The 20,000-nt window shown below is 36.2% G+C and overlaps 1 protein-coding gene across 6 annotated transcripts in view; it reads right to left on the bottom strand.

Annotated features, from left to right (window-relative positions):
• Positions 1 to 20,000, bottom strand: part of LOC106877319 (tyrosine-protein kinase CSK) — a 342,382-nt gene that overhangs the window by 184,037 nt on the left and 138,345 nt on the right. For 2 of the 6 annotated variants that reach the window (XM_052966139.1, XM_052966140.1), the window contains exon 2: positions 13,539 to 13,618. The exons of 3 other annotated variants lie outside the window; for them this stretch is intronic. The gene's annotated coding sequence lies outside the window, so the exon portion shown is untranslated. Of the gene's footprint in view, positions 1 to 5,907; positions 5,928 to 13,538; positions 13,619 to 20,000 lie in introns of those variants that run through there. One more of the 6 variants, XM_014926221.2, reaches the window with a different exon arrangement.

Below are 20,000 nucleotides of genomic sequence, written 5' to 3' on the forward strand. Positions count from 1 at the left end.
AAGTCACCTGACAATCAATCAAAACCATTTAATTACCTCCGCCAAGGAAGGTTGTTTTCATTGGTGTTGGTTTGTCCATCTGTCCGTCTGTGTGCAAAATAACTCAAAAGGTTGTGAACGGTATTTGATAAAACTTACAGGAAAAGTTGGTAATGACACAAGGAACAGATGATGAAATTTTGATGGATTCTTGAAGGATTTTTCATTTGCTATATTTACTTTACATGAAGTATTACAATGTTACACTCTTTGATTATCTCCCTTGAAAACACATCGTTTCCATGTAACCTATGGTGGCGTTGCTGTTTAGAGACAGTGTTGATGATGACGATGGTTGAGATAAGTATGGGAGGAGGATAAAATTGTATCGGTGGTTATAATGGCGACAGGTACAGTGTGATGTGTGATGCTGAGGTGATGGTGGTAATAGTGGTGTTGACGATAGCGTTAGTTGTGTGATGGTGGTATTGCAGTTATACTGGTTGTGTGGTGAAAGTGACTGTCAAGGTAACCGTCATGATAACATTGATGGCGGAGTATATGGTTGAAGTGGAAGCAATGACAATGCTGCTGATGATGCTGGTGATTGTGAACTGCCTCAGATGATTCCTGTTTTTAAAGAGTTTTTTTCTTAAAATCACATGGCTATGTTTTTTTTTTTTACCCCTGCCAAGGAGGTTATGTTTTTGCCGGCTTTGGTTAGGGAAATTGGGCGATTTTCAGCATGTGTGTATATGGGTGGAAATGAGCTACTTGTCAGAGGTCTGTGCTCTCTGAGTGCTTTTCTAGTCCCAAAATTTATTTATGTTTAACTGAGGACGCCCAAAAAGATGGTGAGATGGTGTGAGGGCGGTTGCTATGGCATTGAGGTAGATCTGGCCACCCCCATTAATAGGGACAAAACCCAGATTTAAAACACTTGATGATGATGATGATGATGAACTAAATGAATTTAATAAAAGCATCTAAATATGAAACATGAAAATTGTTCAAACTGAAGTTCTTCTTGAGTGACACCATTTTCCCAAATGAATAAATAAAATTGAATATTAAGTATTTATAGAATTTTGATTTACTGTCAGGTGACTTTTGGCCAACCCTGTATATTAGATATTGTAAGCAGAAGATAAACTATGTTTGAAGAAATGGGGATGATTACAATGGCTTTGATTACAAGTCTGCTCATTTAGGGAATGACCTAGGGCTAAACAATAGTAGCTGAAAAATAGCAAAATGGATGGATGGTAAGCCACAGCAAGATTTGAATACAGAGAATATCATTCTAACAAATCAATGTTTTTTATTAAGTTATGATGCCATAATAATAATGGTTTCAAATTTTGGCACAAGACCAGCAATTTCAGGGGATTAGATCAATCCCAGTGTTCACTGGTTCTTATCTTATTGACCCCAAAAGAATGAAAGGCAAAGTCAACCTCAGCAGAATTTGAACTCAGAACATAAAGACAGATGAAACGCTGCTAAGCATTGAAGCCAGCATGCTGATGATTCTGCCAGCTTGCTGTCTTATAATGCCATAATAATGACAAAATTATTTGTATTAAAATCTCCTTAAATTTCCAATTAATTAAAAACTAAGTTAAACATGTATATATTGCATTTTGTTTAAGATATGATAGTGAAAAGTTTAAAGCAAAATAAGTAAAGAAACTCCAGACAGGTGTAGCTGTGTGATTAAGAAGCTTGCTTTGCAATCATGTGGTTTCAGGTTCAATCTTACATTGTGGCACCTGTGGCAAGTGTATTCTATTATAGCCCTAAGCTGACTGATGGTTTGGTTAGCAAATTTAGTAAATGGAAACAATGTGGAAGCCTGTTGTAGATTGAGAGAGGGTGAGTGTGTGTGTGTTAATTCTATCCACCACCACTGATGTTGGTTTGATTACATCCCCATAACTTAGTAATTCAACAAATGAATCTGATAGAATAAGTACCAGACTTACAAATTCTGTATTTTAGAAGAGTCCAAGACCATCCTTATAAAGCATCAATGGTGGTGGTGGTTATTAATGTACCACTACCCACCTTCAGTAAGAGCTACTTAAGTAGATTTAAGTCATAGAAATAGCTGTTCAGATGAAGTATGTGTCAGGTTTTTCATCCTTAGTGATCTCATGTTTCTTGTGGAACAGGATGCTGTTATAAGGTTTAAGGACTTAAATCAGTGCAATCCTTATTTTAAGAATGATAAGTAGTTTGCTGAGAGAGATTAGGATGCTGCACAGAAAATGTTGAATGGCAAATTAGAAGCTTCCCTCCTGATTCAACCTAGTTTTCACTTCATCTGTGGAGCAAGTAAAAAATCTTGACTAAAGACACAAAGTAAAATCTGGAGATATTTAACCCATAAAGCACTGGGATTTGAACTTACATTGACTGCTGAGCACATTTTATGAAAATGAGAGTACCATGCACACATAAAAAACAAAAAAATAGTTAAAATATCTTCTTAGTATATAATGGTAGCAAGTTTTACATCATCTGAAAAGTCATTAGTTGAACTATTAGTTCTCTTGCATTCTGGGGAGTATTGGAGTGTCTGAGTGATGTTAGTCCCCAACAAATATCCATAAATTAAATGCATCGATCTGGGCCACGATCATGGCTGTCGACTTGTGTCTGGTGGCCACAACTGTGGCCTGTCGCACTTTATGTGTTAAGGTTAGTATCCTACTATCATCACATCTCCCATTTATGTTGCCAGATATTACAAGGGAAGATGCTTACAGTCTTCAAGTTAAATGCCTGCAGATACTTATCAGTGACCTCCTTCGAAATCCATCTTTTCTTCATTATGACCTTAAACTAATAAATCACACCTAAGTTCCAGCCACTGATTTACCAATTTAGGTCTAAATCAGTGGTACTCAACTGGGGTCCATATAAGATTTTTTTGTTAAAGCTTATGTGCAATAAATTGATTATATTTCTACAATACACAAAATACTTTAAAAAATTTTTAACATAATTCCTAATAATATTTAATCATAAAAATATGAGTTTTTAGACATCAAATGGTTATAAGGGTCCATCTGAGTAAAATAGGAATTAAACAGGATCCATTGGTAAAAAACGGTTGAAAAGCACTGGTCCAAATGAAGAGGATCCTTTTAAGTGGCATGGCTATGTAGACATTGCACGAGACTCTTCAACAAGTAGTCCAACAGTAGCCATCTCACTAATGCTAAACATAACTACAGCTGGTTAAGTGAAAACAAAAAGAGCATCTACATAGTCATTTCACCTGCAAGAAATTACAGCCAAATCTATCTTATATTAGGCATCATTTTCTTAAGGGAAAAACAAAAAGAGAGGGATATACAAGATAAGCCATGTTTGAAAGATTAGGATGTCATAAATAAAACATCTTTGATTGCAAGTTTAGTCATCCTGGAGCTAAACAACAATTGAAAAATAACAAAATATAGCTAGAAAATGACACTGACAATTTTTTCTACTCAATTAGAATAAAAGCTATTTTTTTCTTTAATTCTCTATGGTTTAACCTAAAGTTGGATATATAAATTCAGAAGAACTACAAGAATACAACTAAATATTTTTATGGAAATGTTATCATGAAATTAGTAAAAGGTGTGTGTGTGTGTGTGTGCAAAATCATCTTTTTTTATAGCCTCTTATGTCAATAAGGAAAATCTTTGATAAAACATGTTAAATTTGAGAAATACACAAACAAATACAAACATACTCGTTTTGATCAACTTTATAGATATAGCAGTGTGAGAAAAAGAAAGCAGGTGTTGGTTTCCAAAATACCAGAGAATTGAATTCAATCTTAGAAGTTGGGCAGATAAATTTGTGCATAGACTGATGAAGTGAAATTCTTAGTTTTCACCCAGAGTTGAAGACCAACTGTTCCTTAGTTCTAATCTCACAATCAACCATTGCCCTTGTAAGTGGGGCAGTTAATAACATATTTATTGACATAAGGTGAGGGTTTCTAGACTAATGGAGATATTTAGCATATTGACTATAAGCAACACAGCAGTTGGCATACCTGATGTTCATAGCCTCAAGATCAAATCTTGCCATAGGCATTGTTGGGAGACAAATATGCAAAGGACTAATAATTAAAAAAAAAAATCACTTTTTAAGCCTGATTAGTTTTTATGTTCATTATGAAACAAATTTAAGGATTCTTTATTCAGAGCAACACAACTAGATTTTTGTTTCCTTCTTTGTTCTTCTTCTAAAGCTAATCATTTCAGGTCTCTGTGTGGTTAAGAAATAAGCTTTTGGATCCAGTTTCAGTCCCATTGCACAGCACTTGTCAACAAGGGACACTATTTGTAGTTAGTCACCAAGCAAGAAATAACAGCCCTCACAGAGCGAATCAATGATCAGGGATATTCTAATCCAGCCTTGACTAACCCACTTTTAGGATAGTAGTGCATGACATGCAAAAGATTTAGTTGTTATTTCTAACACTTGAATAATCACATAGCTTTGGCTCTTTTGTTCATCCATAAGATGTTTGACACAGGAAACAGTCTAATCACAGAAAACAAGCCAAGAAGGAAGTTTCTACATAGTGACTCAACCTGCTAGAAATAACAGCCAAATCTACCTTAGATCAAACTCACCTGCCTAAAAAAAAAATACATATATATAATGGGATGCTCACAGAGGAAGGGTCTCTGATCATAGATCTGCTTGATCGGGAATGAAACATAATATGATCGCCTATTAATGTTGTTGGCACTCCATTGCTTATGACATCGAGGGTTCCAGTTGATCCGATCAACGGAACAGCCTGCTCATGAAATTAACGTGCAAGTGGCTGAGCACTCCAGAGACACGTGTACCCTTAACGTAGTTCTCAGGGATATTTAGCGTGACACAGTGTGACAAGGCTGACCCTTTGAATTACAGGCACAACAGAAACAGGAAGTAAGAGAAAGTTGTGGTGGAAGAGTACAGCAGGGTTTGCCACCATCCCCTGGTGGAGCCTCGTGGAGCTTTAGGTGTTTTCGCTCAATAAACACTCACAACACCCGGTCTGGGAATCGAAACCGCGATCCTATGACCGCGAGTCCGCTGCCCTAACCATTGGGCCATTGCGCCTCCACTGCTTATTAATATACAGAACTGAAATAACAGCATAGAATATTTTCTACCCAGTCTATGACTCGATATTGAAGTCTTTCAAAATCAACAACAAGCATGTAAAATCTGATAAATTTTGTATCTAAAAATAGAATTCTACAAACTTGACAACAATAAAATAAACATGAAATACATTGATAACATTTCAGGAGCTTTTTGTAGTTAATGGTAAGGACCGTCAAAAACTTCATGTTTTGTTTATCACATGGCAGCACATTTAGCTGATAACATTAGTCTGCCATGTATCGTTCTATCTAGTCAGACATAACTCTAAAATAAAGTGAAGATAAGACATTTCTCAGAAAACAGCTTTGTAAAAAGCAGCTTAAAATTGTGGTAAGCAACATGTATTTTTCGAATATCATATCCTATTGAATGGGTGTTGAATACTGTAGTCTCTGCAGGTTGCCTAGCAACTACAGAGTGATGCAAAGGTTTAAATCCATCAATAAACCGATTCTCTGATTCCAAGATACAAGAATGCTTTGATAGAGATTTATTACAAATGCAAGTGCTGTTGTATCTTCTGAGATGAAAACACGAAGTAAAAAATTTATAATAGGATTGAAACGCATACACATACGTACTCACAAACACATACAACTGTTAAATATTTATGAGGATTTTAGAATTGCTATCCAAATAAAATGTGGAATTTGGTCAAGCCTGAAAAAACTTTTGTGTGAGAAATATGTAAAAATGTTAAATCCCATAAAAGAAAAATACAATAAAAATTCAAATCTGCAAATGAATAGCACTTACCTGCAAATCCTGCAGATTCTAAAACTAATGTTCTATTAAGTTACACGAGGGTCACTAAGCCAGCTAACTTTATCATGGCAATTATGATGACATTTGATCTGAGAAAGAAGCCATACGGAGATATTAAGTCACTTCAACCAGAGAGATGTGGAGGGGAGGGCTGACTAACATGATAGCTATTGCTGGTACTACTACTACTACTACTACTACTACTACCACCACTACCGTCACCAACAACCACACCCCCACAAGAAACAGAAACTGGGTTTCCAGAGAGTTGCATCTGCCTTTACAAATCCAACATCAATCACTTCCTACTCTTCTGGAAATACTCACCATTTTGACAGCTGTGTTGAAACCAGATGTGAATGAATACTTGCTTTGCAGGACTATCGATGATGACAATGATTAACTGATATCAATGATTATAATTATATTGATGAGAAGGATAATGGTGATTATAATGAAGATGATTATAATGAAGATGATTATAATGATAGCTGGCAGTACCTTTGAAAATTCCACGGTTATTTTGAAAATCTTAAGATGGAATTGTATATTTTTCTGAATTATTTGATTCTTGAGAAGGTGTAAAAGTCCACATTGGTAATATTGAAGGTGCAATCTCAAGAAACAATGTCTCTGGAAGCTTTATTCTTATGTCTTCTACTTTGTGAGTTATCTATTATTTTTCACTTTACATCAAGAAGTAAAAAGAGTTGGTTGTTCATCTTCCATGTCTGTGTTCCCTTCAGTAACATCCTCCCTTTCTTTCTCTCTTTCTGCCTCTCCTTTCAACTTTACTCCCCACCTGCACTAAATACATTCCTTCGACAAACTATTTAACCCGATAATATACTTTTCTACTCTAGGCACAAGGCCCGAAATTTGGGGGGAGAGGGCCAGTTGATTAGATCAACCCCAGTATACAACTGGTACTTAATTTATCTACCCCAAAAGGATGAAAGGTAAAGTCGACCTTGGTAGAATTTGAACTCAGAACGTCAAGATGGGCGAAATACTGCTAAGCATTTTGCCCAGCGTGCTAGCGTTTCTGCCAGCTCACCACCTTATTTAACCTCATAATATAATAGCAATCCATTCTATCTACCTCTCACCATTAACACACACCCTCTCTCTCTCTCTTTGCCTCTCCCTTCAACTAATCAATCACATGGCAGCATTAATATATAGATTATAATGATGATGAAGCTTCCACAAGTTATCAAGTAATTTATTTGTATTATATTTCTTTATTTCATCTTTTTCTTATAAAGGAAGAGATTCTGTTAAGCACCAGTCCTAGCTGAATAAGTCTCATTGTAGATTTTCCTAGATAAAGTCTGAAGCTAAATATACTTTTCCACTAATTTTGTCAGACCAAACACACACAAGAAAACTATAAGAAAATTTCACACCTCCATATATACATATATATATATATCTATAAGGTCTTATGGTTATTTAGTTTTCCTATTTGCAGTGTGAATTCTCTTCATCACACTATATTTTCCTTCCCACAGGTATCTTGCAGGTCAGTACAACTGTCTCCTGGTCAGTCCCCTTCAGATTTTGTATATTTTGAGAAACCTGCATGCAATCGGTCAGTTCATTATGGAGCTTGTTCATCTCTGTGTTTGGTCAGCTTATTATCAATCTCATGAATATGGTCAGTTCATCTTCATCATATAGCTAACTCATTAATATAACTAGGAAGGTCGCCATGGAAATACTATACCAATCAAGAACTGGGAAACAACACATTTAAATTATTTCCCAAATCCTAACTCGACAGTCAAATTACATTATCTCAGTGAGTCTTTTCTGAACAGATTTACCAAATATACACCCAATCTTATTTTACAGAAGCTGTTAAGTAGCAAAGGTTAACATCCCTTGACATTGAGAACGGTTGGGTTCATTTTTAGTATTCTTGTTTGTGAGAGCAGTCAAGTTTTTTTTTTTTTTTTTTCCCAGATATTCTCATTTTAAAAATTATCTCCAGCTAATTATTGAGAGGACGTTGGTGTTGCCTTGACAGAGGTTTGCACTCTTTGGGTCCTCTTGTTATTATTATTTTCTGGGTGATGGGGTATGTGCTGAAAAAGCTTTGCAACTTCTCCAAGACCAGTGAGGTCACTGATGGAGTAGTTCGAACAGTTGCAAGTTGATATGACTGGCACTCCGTCGGTTGCGACGATGAGTGTTCCAGTTGATCCGATCAACGGAACAGCCTGCTCGTGAAATTAACGTGCAAGTGGCTGAGCACTCTACAGACACGTGTACCCTTAACGTAGTTCTCGGGGATAGTCAGCGTGACACAGTGTGACAAGGCTGGCCCTTTGAATTACAGGTACAACAGAAACAGGAAGAAAGAGTGAGAGAAAGTTGTGGTGGAAGAGTACAGCAAGGTTCGCCACCATCCCCTGCCGGAGCCTCGTGGAGCTTTAGGTGTTTTTGCTCAATAAACACGCACAACGCCCAGTCTAGGAATTGAAACCGCAATCCCACAACCGTGAGTCCGCTGCCCTAACCACTGGGCCATTGTGCCTCCACTTGCAAGTTGATAGCTGGAGACAAAAAGACAAAAATGATGGTTAATGGTTATGATTCATGGTGAGGGAAGGACAATACAGAGCTTCACTGGGTAAAATGAAGAAAATGATCTTTATGAAGGTAGTAAAGATGATGGGGATGATGAGTAAATAGTGGCTAACAGTTGATTAATGACTGACAATGATGATTGTGATAATTATGGGAGAAAATGATGGTGAAGACAATGATAACAAAGGTGATCAAAAGATGAAAATTCCAATAACAAGGAAGATAACGATGAGGACAAAGGCACTGAGAGTGTAAATGTGGTAATAATGAACAAAAAAGAAATGCTAAGATGAAGATAACATCAATAAAGATTATGCCCAAAGTGAAGCTGGAGCCAACTGATATGTGATTTAAAAAAAGCATTCCCACCATGACCATCCCATTAGGATTACAATATCTAATGGGCAACTTTAAGCCTACACGCTGAAATTTCAAGGAGATTTTATTGCTGTTTCTAGCAAGCTGAGTGACAATGTAAAGGCTCACTCGATTGCATGATGAGGACAATGGTAGTGGCAGTGATCATGAAGATAACTAATGAAAAAACTTATAAATGATAAGGAGGAGGAGGAGGAGGAGGAGGAAGAAGAAGAAGAGGAGGAGGAAGAGGAGGAGAGTACACACAATAACAAGGACATTCTACTGAAGAATTCCCACATCATGAAATGATTTTCAAGACAGACAGACATCTTTGAAGAGGGATCCGTACACCATAAACACTCAACGATCATTAAGGTTTTGAAATGTAAGATTATACAGAAACCATGGAAACTGTTACATTATGGAGAAATAATAGCCACAATGACAACACTGGTGGAAGTGATGGTGGTGATGGTGGCGACAGTGATGGTGGTGATGGTGGCATCGGTGGTGGTGGCAACAATAACATGGTTGATGTAACAATCTCATTACTAACCAAAGTGAGCTGACCTCATTAACCACATTAGTAATTGGTGTCATTGCAGTGAATCGCTGTTTGTAAATAAAGCATCATCATCGTACACCACAACAACAGCGTGTGCTGCTGGCTGGCTGGTTGAGAGGCTGTCAGCTTCCTCACAATAGAACCACCATCACCACCACTGCCACCAAAACCCCCATTATCACCACCACTACTACTTTATAAAGAACCAATAGACAGAATCAATAATCAAACAAACAGACTGGAACAAACACCACTAACACAAACAACAACACAAGTGCTACCATCACTACCAGTGGGGGGGGGGTGCATTTATGTGGTCATTGAAATGGCTAGAAATAGCAGTTAATCTTTAGCAAATTCCACACTACCGTTTTAGAAAGAAGAAAAAAATTGGATAATGTGATTTGGGATGCTTTTAATCATAGGTCAGCATGATCACGTCTGATTTGGTGGTCAACACCAACAACCATCCAAACTGCAGGACACCAATATTATCTTCTACCCAACCCCCTGCTCTGTGTTTACAGAGGAAAGTAAACACATAACCATTAGGGAATTGCAATAATTAAATTCCTTAGCAAGCAGGAATACACATACAAACATAAATACACACATTCATAAAAGCCTAAATGCATAATAATTACAAAAAACACACATAGGTGCAGGCTTGACTGTGTGGTTAAGAAGCGTACTTCTCAACCAAGTGACCATGGGTTCAGTTCCAATGCACAGCACTTTACATATCTTCTTGCATAGCCCTAGGTGGGCCAAATCCTTGGGAGAAAATTTGGTAGATGGAAATTTAAAGTAACTTGCTATGTGTGTGTCTTTTGCGTTTATCCTCATCATCACTTGACAACCCGTGAATACATCCCTGTAACTTAGTGGTTCAGTAAAAGAGACTGATAGAAGAAGCACCAAGCCTAAATAAAATAAATTTTATTCAACTAAACCTTTCAAAGCAGTACCCCAGCATGGCTGTAGTCCAGTGCCTGAAACAAGTAAAAGATACACACGTGCACACACACAAAGTTTTAAATCTATTTATAGAAAGTTTGTGGCCACTAAATTCCAATGAAAGAAGCTTTGTTTCTTAGCTTTTAGATAGTATCATCACCATTTTGTTTTACTGGAGATATTCAAACAAACATAAAGACACAGTATATGCATCATCATCATCATCACCATAATCATCATCGTTTAACGTCCGCTTTCCATGCTAGCATGGGTTGGACGATTTGACTGAGGACTGGTGCAATCCGATGGCTACACCAGGCTCCAATCTGATACATATATACATATAAATATGCACATATAAATATACATATAAATACACACACACACACACACGTTTGTGTGTGTGTGTTTATGCAGCACTTAACAACCTGTGTTGTTTAGCTCTCTGTAACTTAGCAGTTTGGAAATGGGAGATCAACACAATAAGTACCAGATTTAGGAGTACTGCGGTTGATTTGATAAAGTGGGCTGCAACCCAACAACTGAAAAAGCAACACACACGTGCACACACACACACACACGCGCTCACACACACACACACACACACATGCACACACACACACTCTCGCTCGCTCACACACACACATACACATGCATACAAATCTTCCTTGCTAAGTACAAAGTCCATGTGACCTGACAGTCTCACATCAACAAAGAATTGGGTTGGGCTTGTGTACAGGTTTGAACCTAAACGTTATGGTTTTATTTGGGGAATGAAACAGCCACGGTACATTAGATATATGCAGAACTTGGTCCAAGTCCAAAACACTCTAACGAACAGAAAAAAAGGAAAGCGTAACAAGATCTGATTCATACACTGACTAAGAATCCTGCTCTAAATAACATACCACATAGTGATAGATGATATGATAATAACAAAAACAAAACTGAAAATAAAAATACATTGCCAAAAGCAATGTAGGGACAAAGAACGTGGTATCAGTAAAGCTTAATTCTAAACTGCAACAGCCATAGTATGTTATGGTCAGCGGCCATTCATCTGAAAATCCTATTCTGACTGAATAAACAGAATCTCTTAGACAACTTATAAGTGATTTGGGAAGTAAAGCTCCAACAGGCACAAACACACTATTCTTGAAAGACAGGCCATGGAATACAAATATAAGAGCTTTCCCAATTTAAACTGAATGTAGTCGACAAAATAGCGGGAATATCCAATGAAAGAGTATAAAAACAACATCCGAGACTAAATTTTAGTGTCAATAATCTCATTCTTTGTTAACTCATGGCAAAGAGTATACAAACATCTTCAGACAGAATGAGCCCAAAGCTAGAAAAATAAAGTTGTTTCTACCAAGAAATATTTTATGCATTTTTTTTGTAATTATTAAATATAACACAATCAGAGAATATTGTAGTTTCAAGAGTGTAATGTCTTTATGTTTTTACCTTTTACTTGCTTCAATCACTGGACAGTGGCTATGCTGGAGCACTACACTGAAGGGTTGAGTTGACCCCAGTACATTTTTTATAAGCCTGGTACTTATTTTATTGGTTACAGGAATGTAAACAAACCAACACTGGTTCTCAAGTGGTGGTCTCTCTCTCTCTCACACACACACACACACACACACACACACACACACACACACACACACACACACACACACACACACACACACACACACACATGCATATACAATGAGCTTCTTTCAGTTTCCACCTACTCACAAAGCTTTGATCAGTCTGAAACAATAGAAGACACTGCCCAAGATGTCATGCAGTGGGGAACCCAAAACCACAAGTTGATTTTAGTAGTGGTGTTGAATGTTTAGTTTCAGATCTAAAATTTTTATTAAATATTCTTCTTTTGCTTTTCATAGTTGATCATTTCATTTTATTTTGGAAAGAGGAAATATTCTGAATTTTTCCATTTGCACAAATATCTAAATGTTCATTATATGGAACATTTCTAAGAAATGAATCTTGATTTGATGCTTATGTACCCCAACCCAATGTATTAATTTTGATTCTATTTGGACAATATAATTTTCATTGCATTGTAGGCATATGATACAACAATTGAGATTTTTGCTTGACAATTCCTATTGGCATTAACTTCAGGTCCTTCACATTCTTGGAGTTTTTGGTTTTGCCTTATTCAGTTCTGTCATACATCCTATACAATATGCTTGACAAAGTCATCTCTCCTGACTCCATTCTCTGTTTTTGGATTTCATATTTTATAAATGAAACAAGTACTAGATAACTAATTTAAACCTCTGAAGGCCAATGAATGAAATCAGTAAAACACACACACACACACACACACAGATCTACACACATGCCTATATATACATGAACATACATAAGTCTAAAGTGAAACACAAACAAAAACAGGGTAAAAAAGACTTAACAAAAACAACAAACAAGTATGTAAAGGTAATATAATATAATGTGAAGAAAAAGAAATTTTAACGTTTTGGACAGTTTTCCTTTATCAAGTTAAATGACATGAGCAGCCCCCACCCCACAAAAAAGCATCTTTGGAAGGATTCGTTACCAACCCGGCTGAAACTGGCTCTGGCTCTGTAGTACAAATGCCTTGTTTTCATAAGTTTTGAATTAAAATCTTCCACCAAACCTTAGTCACAGTTTATGTTCCTAACATTAGCTTAATGATAACTAAGTTATTTTACTAAATTCTTTTTTATATTTAAAATTAATCGAAAGAAACACAGAGCATGTCAAAAATAAATACAGTAACGAAAGGGTTAAGGGGAAATATGTGTAGGAGTAGTGGAGGGAAATGTGTGTGAGTGTATGCGAGAATATGACTTTGAATAAAGCATAGGATGTTGTAGGGATTGGATATATAGTAAAGTGCAAGTGACTGCAAGGGTATTATAATTATACATACATACATACACACACATGCAGGCATACATACATGTACACTACATAATACATACATGCATACACACATACATACATACAAACATGTACACTACATAACACATGCATACATACATACATACATACATACGTGTATACTACATAATGCATGCATGCATACATATACAATACATGCATGCATACATACACACACAGAAATAATATTTACCAGAATTACTTGTATAGTTGATAACTTCTGATTGTGGTATTATAAAAGAGAAACAGCGAATAAACTGTCATCTTTCTTACCTAGAAATAAGATAGAAGAAAAAAAAAATATTTAAAAAAGAATTCAAAAAGGATAAACATGCAAAAGCTATACATCAAATAGAATGAAATACAAAAACACGTCCACTAATATTGATTTCTAGAGACAATACAAAATCAGAAATTTTGGTAGGTAGGTGGATGCTGTTGATTAAAATATTTGATACCAGTTTATTACTACTGACAGTACAACCTGATTGGTACCTGTGCCGGTGGCATGTAAAAAGTACCATTTGAGTATCGTTGATGCCAGTGCCATCTGACTGGTCCCGTGCCGGTGGCATTTAAAAAGCATCATTGAAGCGTGATCGTTGCCAGTGTCGCCTGACTGGCCCCCATTCCAGTGGCATGTAAAAGGCACCCACTACACGCTCAGTGGTTGGCGTTAGGAAGGGCATCCAGCTGTAGAAACTTTGCCAGATCGGACTGGAGCCTGGTGCAGCCTTCTGGCTTGCCTGCCTCCAATCAAACCGTCTAACACATGCCAGCATGGAAACTGGATGTTAAACGATGATGATGATGATGATTTGTTTTAGCAGCCAGTGAAGAATGAAAATCAAAGTTCATCCAGAAGGGATATGAACTTGGAACGTAAAGTAAGATATGTACATACTACAAAACATTAAATACATCACTTGAATGTTTCTGACAACACCTTTGATATATTGGTTTCATATTTTGGCAAGAAGTAATTTTGGGGGATGGGGTAAGTCACTTACAACAACCCAGCTGCTCAACTGGTACTTATTTTATTGACCTTAAAATTCTACCTCGGCAGAATTCAAACTCAGAGCTGGCGAGTTGGCAGAAATGTTAGCAGGCCGGGCGAAATGCTTAGCGGTATTTCGTCTGCCGTTACGTTCTGAGTTCAAATTCCGCCGAGGTCGACTTTGCCTTTCATCCTTTCTGGGTCGATAAATTAAGTACCTGTTACGCACTGGGGTCGATGTAATCGACTTAATCCATTTGTCTGTCCTTGTTTGTCCCCTCTATGTTTAGCCCCCTGTGGGCAATAAAGAAATAAGAATTCAAACTCAGAGCCGTAAAGACAGACGACATACCGCTACGCATTTTGCCTGATATACTAACAATTTTGCCTTAATTATAATAATAATTTCCACAATAGGCATGAGGCCTGAAATTTTGGGGAAAGGTACTTGTTAATTACATTGATCCCAGTGTTTAACTGGTATTTATTTCATCAATCTCGAAAGGATGAAAGACAAAGTCTGCTAAGCATTTTGTCCAATGTGCTAACAATTCTGCCAGCTCACCTTCTTAATCCCACCTGTGACATATTAGTTAGAAAAATCAGAATTTAAATTTAGGTGGGGGTTAATGTAAATGCCTATTAGCTGGTAGGGAGAAGAGAAATTGTTCTTTTTAAACACCGACATCATCATTAACATGTATATTACAGTTTTATCATAAGTGTGTCCATGCATGTTGTAAGAGATGACTAAAACAGTTGACAACAGAAAGGGGATCCTGCCATAAAACACTGCCCCAGAAAGGCTGTTCATCTCATGCCAACAAGAAAAAGCAGACATCAAAACACTGATGATGGCAGTGATGATGATGATAACAATAATAATATCATCACTAGCATTCAATAATTAAATGATTTTGGCATAGAGAAAGAAGCAAGAAATTTAAACCAAAGTTGGAGTCGTTTGAATATGCATGTGTCAAAGAATATACGTGAATATCTAAAATACCTATTAAGTCACTCTCTATATATACACACACACATGCACACAGAGTAATCCCTTGACTATCACGGGTGTTACATTCCAAAACTCCACAACAATAGGTGAAAATCCACCAAGTAGAAACAGTACTGTACTGTATTTTTTAAAATTATTTTTATAATTTGTATCTTTTTATTTTATTATACATGCAAGACAACATCACAGAGGAATCAATGTAAGCTTAAATAATAAACCGCAATACGGCAAGGAGGGATTGCTATGTGTGTATGTGTGTATATATATATATATATATATATATATATATATATATATATAGCCAAATAGTAAAAGGTAAATATGCTTGTGTTCAGTTCATGAACTATAAACATGTATCTATATATAAGTATGTAAAAGGTAAATGTGCTACAGTGTTTGTGGGGGAGTTCGACAGGTAGATCAAAATACCAAAAGGTACAAACAGATGGTGTTGTATGTTGTACATGGAAATGTTATTGCAAATGAAAGAATCACACTTAAAGAAAGAAGAATGAAGAGAGGGTGGAAAGAAATACAAAAGGAGTGAAGAAGGAAGAGATAAAACAAAGTGATAGAGACAATGGGAGAGGGGGAGAGAGAGAGAGAGAAGGGCAAAAAAAAAAAAGGTAAGAATGGTTAGAAGGGAAAAAGGGTGTTCTTTGTTGTTATGTGAGGTGGTAACCTGGCAGGACTGTTGAAGTTTTGGTAAAAAAAGCTTTGCAGTAGTTGTTCCTATTCTTTACATTCTGAGTTCAAACCTTAGACCAAGGTTGACTTTGCCTTTCATCTTACTGGGGGTGATAAAAATAAAGTACCAGTCAAGTATTGGGGATGTATTTGACTAACCCCCTCCCCCTAAAACTGCTGGCCCTGTATCAAAATTATAAAGAATTATTATTGTTACATTGATGATGGTGATGAGCTGGCAGAATCATTAATCTGTTAGACAAAATGCTTAGCGAAATTTCTTCCAGCTCTATACATTCTGAGTTCAAATACTGCCAAGATCAACCTTATCTTTCATCTTTTTGGGGTCAATAAAATAAAGTGCTTGTCAACTACTGGGGTTAATATAATCAACTAATGCTTCTCCTCAAAACTGCTGGCTTTGTGCTTAAATTAGAAACCATTATTACAAACACAGATTTGGTCGAACTTACTTTTACTCAAACTACAAAGAAAAGCTATATATATATGAGTCACTGAAGGAGCTTTTACATAGTCTTTGAACTTCCCAGAAAGAGCAACCAAGATCTCCCTCAAATCACAGTTTACTATCTTAAAGAGGAAAAGACATATAGGAAGATGCAGTCCTAGATATATCATGACTGAAAGGAAAACAGTAGAGTTATGGTAGGAATGACTTTGATCTTCTCAATCATGGCTTATCTAGGGCAAAACAACAACAACAACAGTTTATATCCATAAAATAATTTATTGGACATAATATACTTCCAAATATCAAATAGAAACCATTTCAGAAAAAAGTGTTAAGTTAGATTACATTAAGAGCAAAGAGCATTAACATCCATTTTACTTAACTGTAATATAGATGAAACAATTATGGCTATTTCAGTGTTAGCTTACTAGCCGAGTTTATCTGTAAATCAAGGTGAAGAGTGTTGGTGATGAGTAAGATCTTAAATAATTAATTCAGGTAGAGTAATCAACTCACACATAGATATATATTTACAAAAACGCAGACACAGATACGCAAACAGATAATATACATACATAAACACAAAGAAATGTAATACATACTCAAACAGACACACTACACACGCAAACACACACACTTAAATACACAGTCGTGTATCTTGAATCTAAAATAGATAGCCTCTTAGAATTCCTTCCCATAAATATATATATATATATATATAAAGAATCCTTTAGATAAAAAGCCATAACTATTCCTAAACTGAGGCCTAAAATATAATTTATACTATATTTAGGAGAAAAGAAATTTTCAGATCTCGAAATAAGAAAAACCATTATTTGAAGTAAATATAACAGTCACAACTCCAACAGTAATACTATTTCTAGATAAAACAGTTTGCGACACAAACTGTCACTATATCAAATTGGTTCCTCCTAATCACTACCCGCCCACCACTCTAGGCTACAGTAATGCAACCCCAGGGTGGATCTTTATCGTCAGTCAGTCACAACCGAAGGCAGTTTATGTTTATAATGTAATACTATATTTAGTTAGACAAGATTATTTCCATTCAAAGTGCACAAAATGGTAGAAAAACAAAACTAGTTTATCATTTAAAATAGCACAATTCCATCTCAAATATCAAACCTTGGAGAAAAGATTTTAACAAAAAATATTGTTTTTCATATGGCGCGGTTGAGAGTAGGAATCTCTTGATGGTTATTCTGTGTGCAAAGGAAAGACACACAACACAACAAACAACAGTATGATTGGATTATTAAATCAGAGAAGGAAAAAAAGCCATGATGAGTGATCAGAGTACTTGAGAGGTTGTCCAACCAAATGGGGATAAAAAACAAAATCAAGATCGTTTTCCGAACCGCTAAGTTACGGGGATGTAGACACACCAACATTGGTTGTCAAGCGATAATGGTGGGGACAAACAGACACACAAACATATATATATATATATATATATATATATATATATGATGGGCTTCTTTTAATTTCCGTCTACCAAATCTACTCACAAGGCTTTGGTTGGCCTGAGGCTATAGCAGAAGTCACTAGACCAAGGTGCCATGCAGTGAGACTGAACCCGAAACCATGAGGTTAGGAAGCAAGCTTCTTACCACACAGCCACTCCTGTGCCTATTACTGATACTAGCATTTATCAGTAAAAGTTAAGAAAAGAAAATAAACAAAAATGATCATCAACTAAACAGAATGGAACCATCTTATTCTATTTCCAAAATCAACAAAGAAGCCTCTACATGATTACTTGATCTCTTAGAAATAGCAACCAGATCTCTATTAAATCTCACCTCTCTAACTTAAAAAAAAAACAAGGATACATTGGAAAATGTAGTCTGAGCTAAACAAGGTCTGAAAAGATAGGATGGTCACAATGGGAATATCTTTGATCACAGGCCAGCTCAATCAAGGATGACCAGGTACAAAACGAAAAACATAACATACCTTCATCAATAAGGTACCATTGGACATTCTCATTACTAATTAAGATAAAGGTCTTCAATTAGAAATTTAAACCTTTGGAAATGACTCATAATGCAGTTTAGATAATCTATTTATTTCAAGTATGAATGTTTGTTGAACTACAAAGAGCTTTTTAAGGCTTGGAGATTAGCCATAACTAAGTACTTGAGAGATACAATTTCTACTGAGTTACCACATCAGTCTTTCATGGGTAATATTTTCCTGTGAGCTTGTAATTACAATTAAATCAACTAAGGGATGTAGATTTAGATCTGCTCTTCAAATATTCAACAAAGCTACGACTTAGAATGGAATTCAGGATCTAAGGAGTTGGTAGTGCAATGCTATATACATTTGATCATTTTGCTTTCACTTTTAAATACAATAAAAAAAAATGTAATTACTCTTATCTTATTACTTGTCCATTTTAATAATCAGCTAAACAGTAATACCTTACTGATCAATCAACGTCTTACAGACCAAAGAAAAACAATGATAAAAAAACAATGCTTTTGCAATGTCTTGTTGGCCAAGCAACAACAATATCCTACTGACTAGCCAAATGTAATGTTCCAACTGCCCCAGCAAAAAGCATTGTTCTACTGATTAACCAACAGCAATGTCTGACTGACCCACTAACCATCTAAACACACTGACCTCATGACAAGTCAAGAGCTGCCATTACAGTATCATAAATAACTGGACTCTACTACCACTTTACTCCCTGTCCATTCTTCAGCCAATTCTAAGGATTTCTTGTATGATATTAATATAGTAAATGTGTAATTATTGTTATCTTGGTAATTGCACACGATTAGGTTAACCAACTTGGTAAATGCACACACACATGCACACACACACACACAAGAATGCAAGCAAAACATAGTTTAGAGAAAAATGAAGCAAGGGAGCTTCTCTACAAGGGTGTTCAACCTGCAAGAGACAGCAGTCAAGTCACACTTGCTGTCTTAGAAAGAGAACACTGGGGAGTGGAAAGCATGTACTGTGTATGAAAAATGGATGGCCATGGAAAGAATGACAATAATCATAAACCTGTTCAATCAGCAGCACTTTGGAGAAAAGCAAATCTACTGCACAGACAAAATGTCATAGCTTAATATAGCTGAACACACCATCACACATGGCATGTGTAATAATAACTGTTGCTACCTACAGAAGGTCATGTCTAGGAATGTAGTTTAAACTTTGATTTTCAATGAAAGAGATAATGACACTGTACAGTCTTCAGTTTCAAAGATTCACACCCACACAACAGAGGAACATGACAATGATGGAAAGAAGAGAGAATAAGATAAAGAGAGAAACAGAAAAGAAGAGAATATAACACACACACATGCACACATTTTATACCATGTTCCATGCCAGCCTGGAACATGGATGTTAAACGATAACGATGATAATGATGATGACAGACATTATCATGCTTCACATCTTTGTAAGTATTTTCAGCAAAATATAGCTA

Source organism: Octopus bimaculoides, chromosome 3, assembly GCF_001194135.2.
Source record: "Octopus bimaculoides isolate UCB-OBI-ISO-001 chromosome 3, ASM119413v2, whole genome shotgun sequence".
Classification (NCBI taxonomy): domain Eukaryota; kingdom Metazoa; phylum Mollusca; class Cephalopoda; order Octopoda; family Octopodidae; genus Octopus; species Octopus bimaculoides.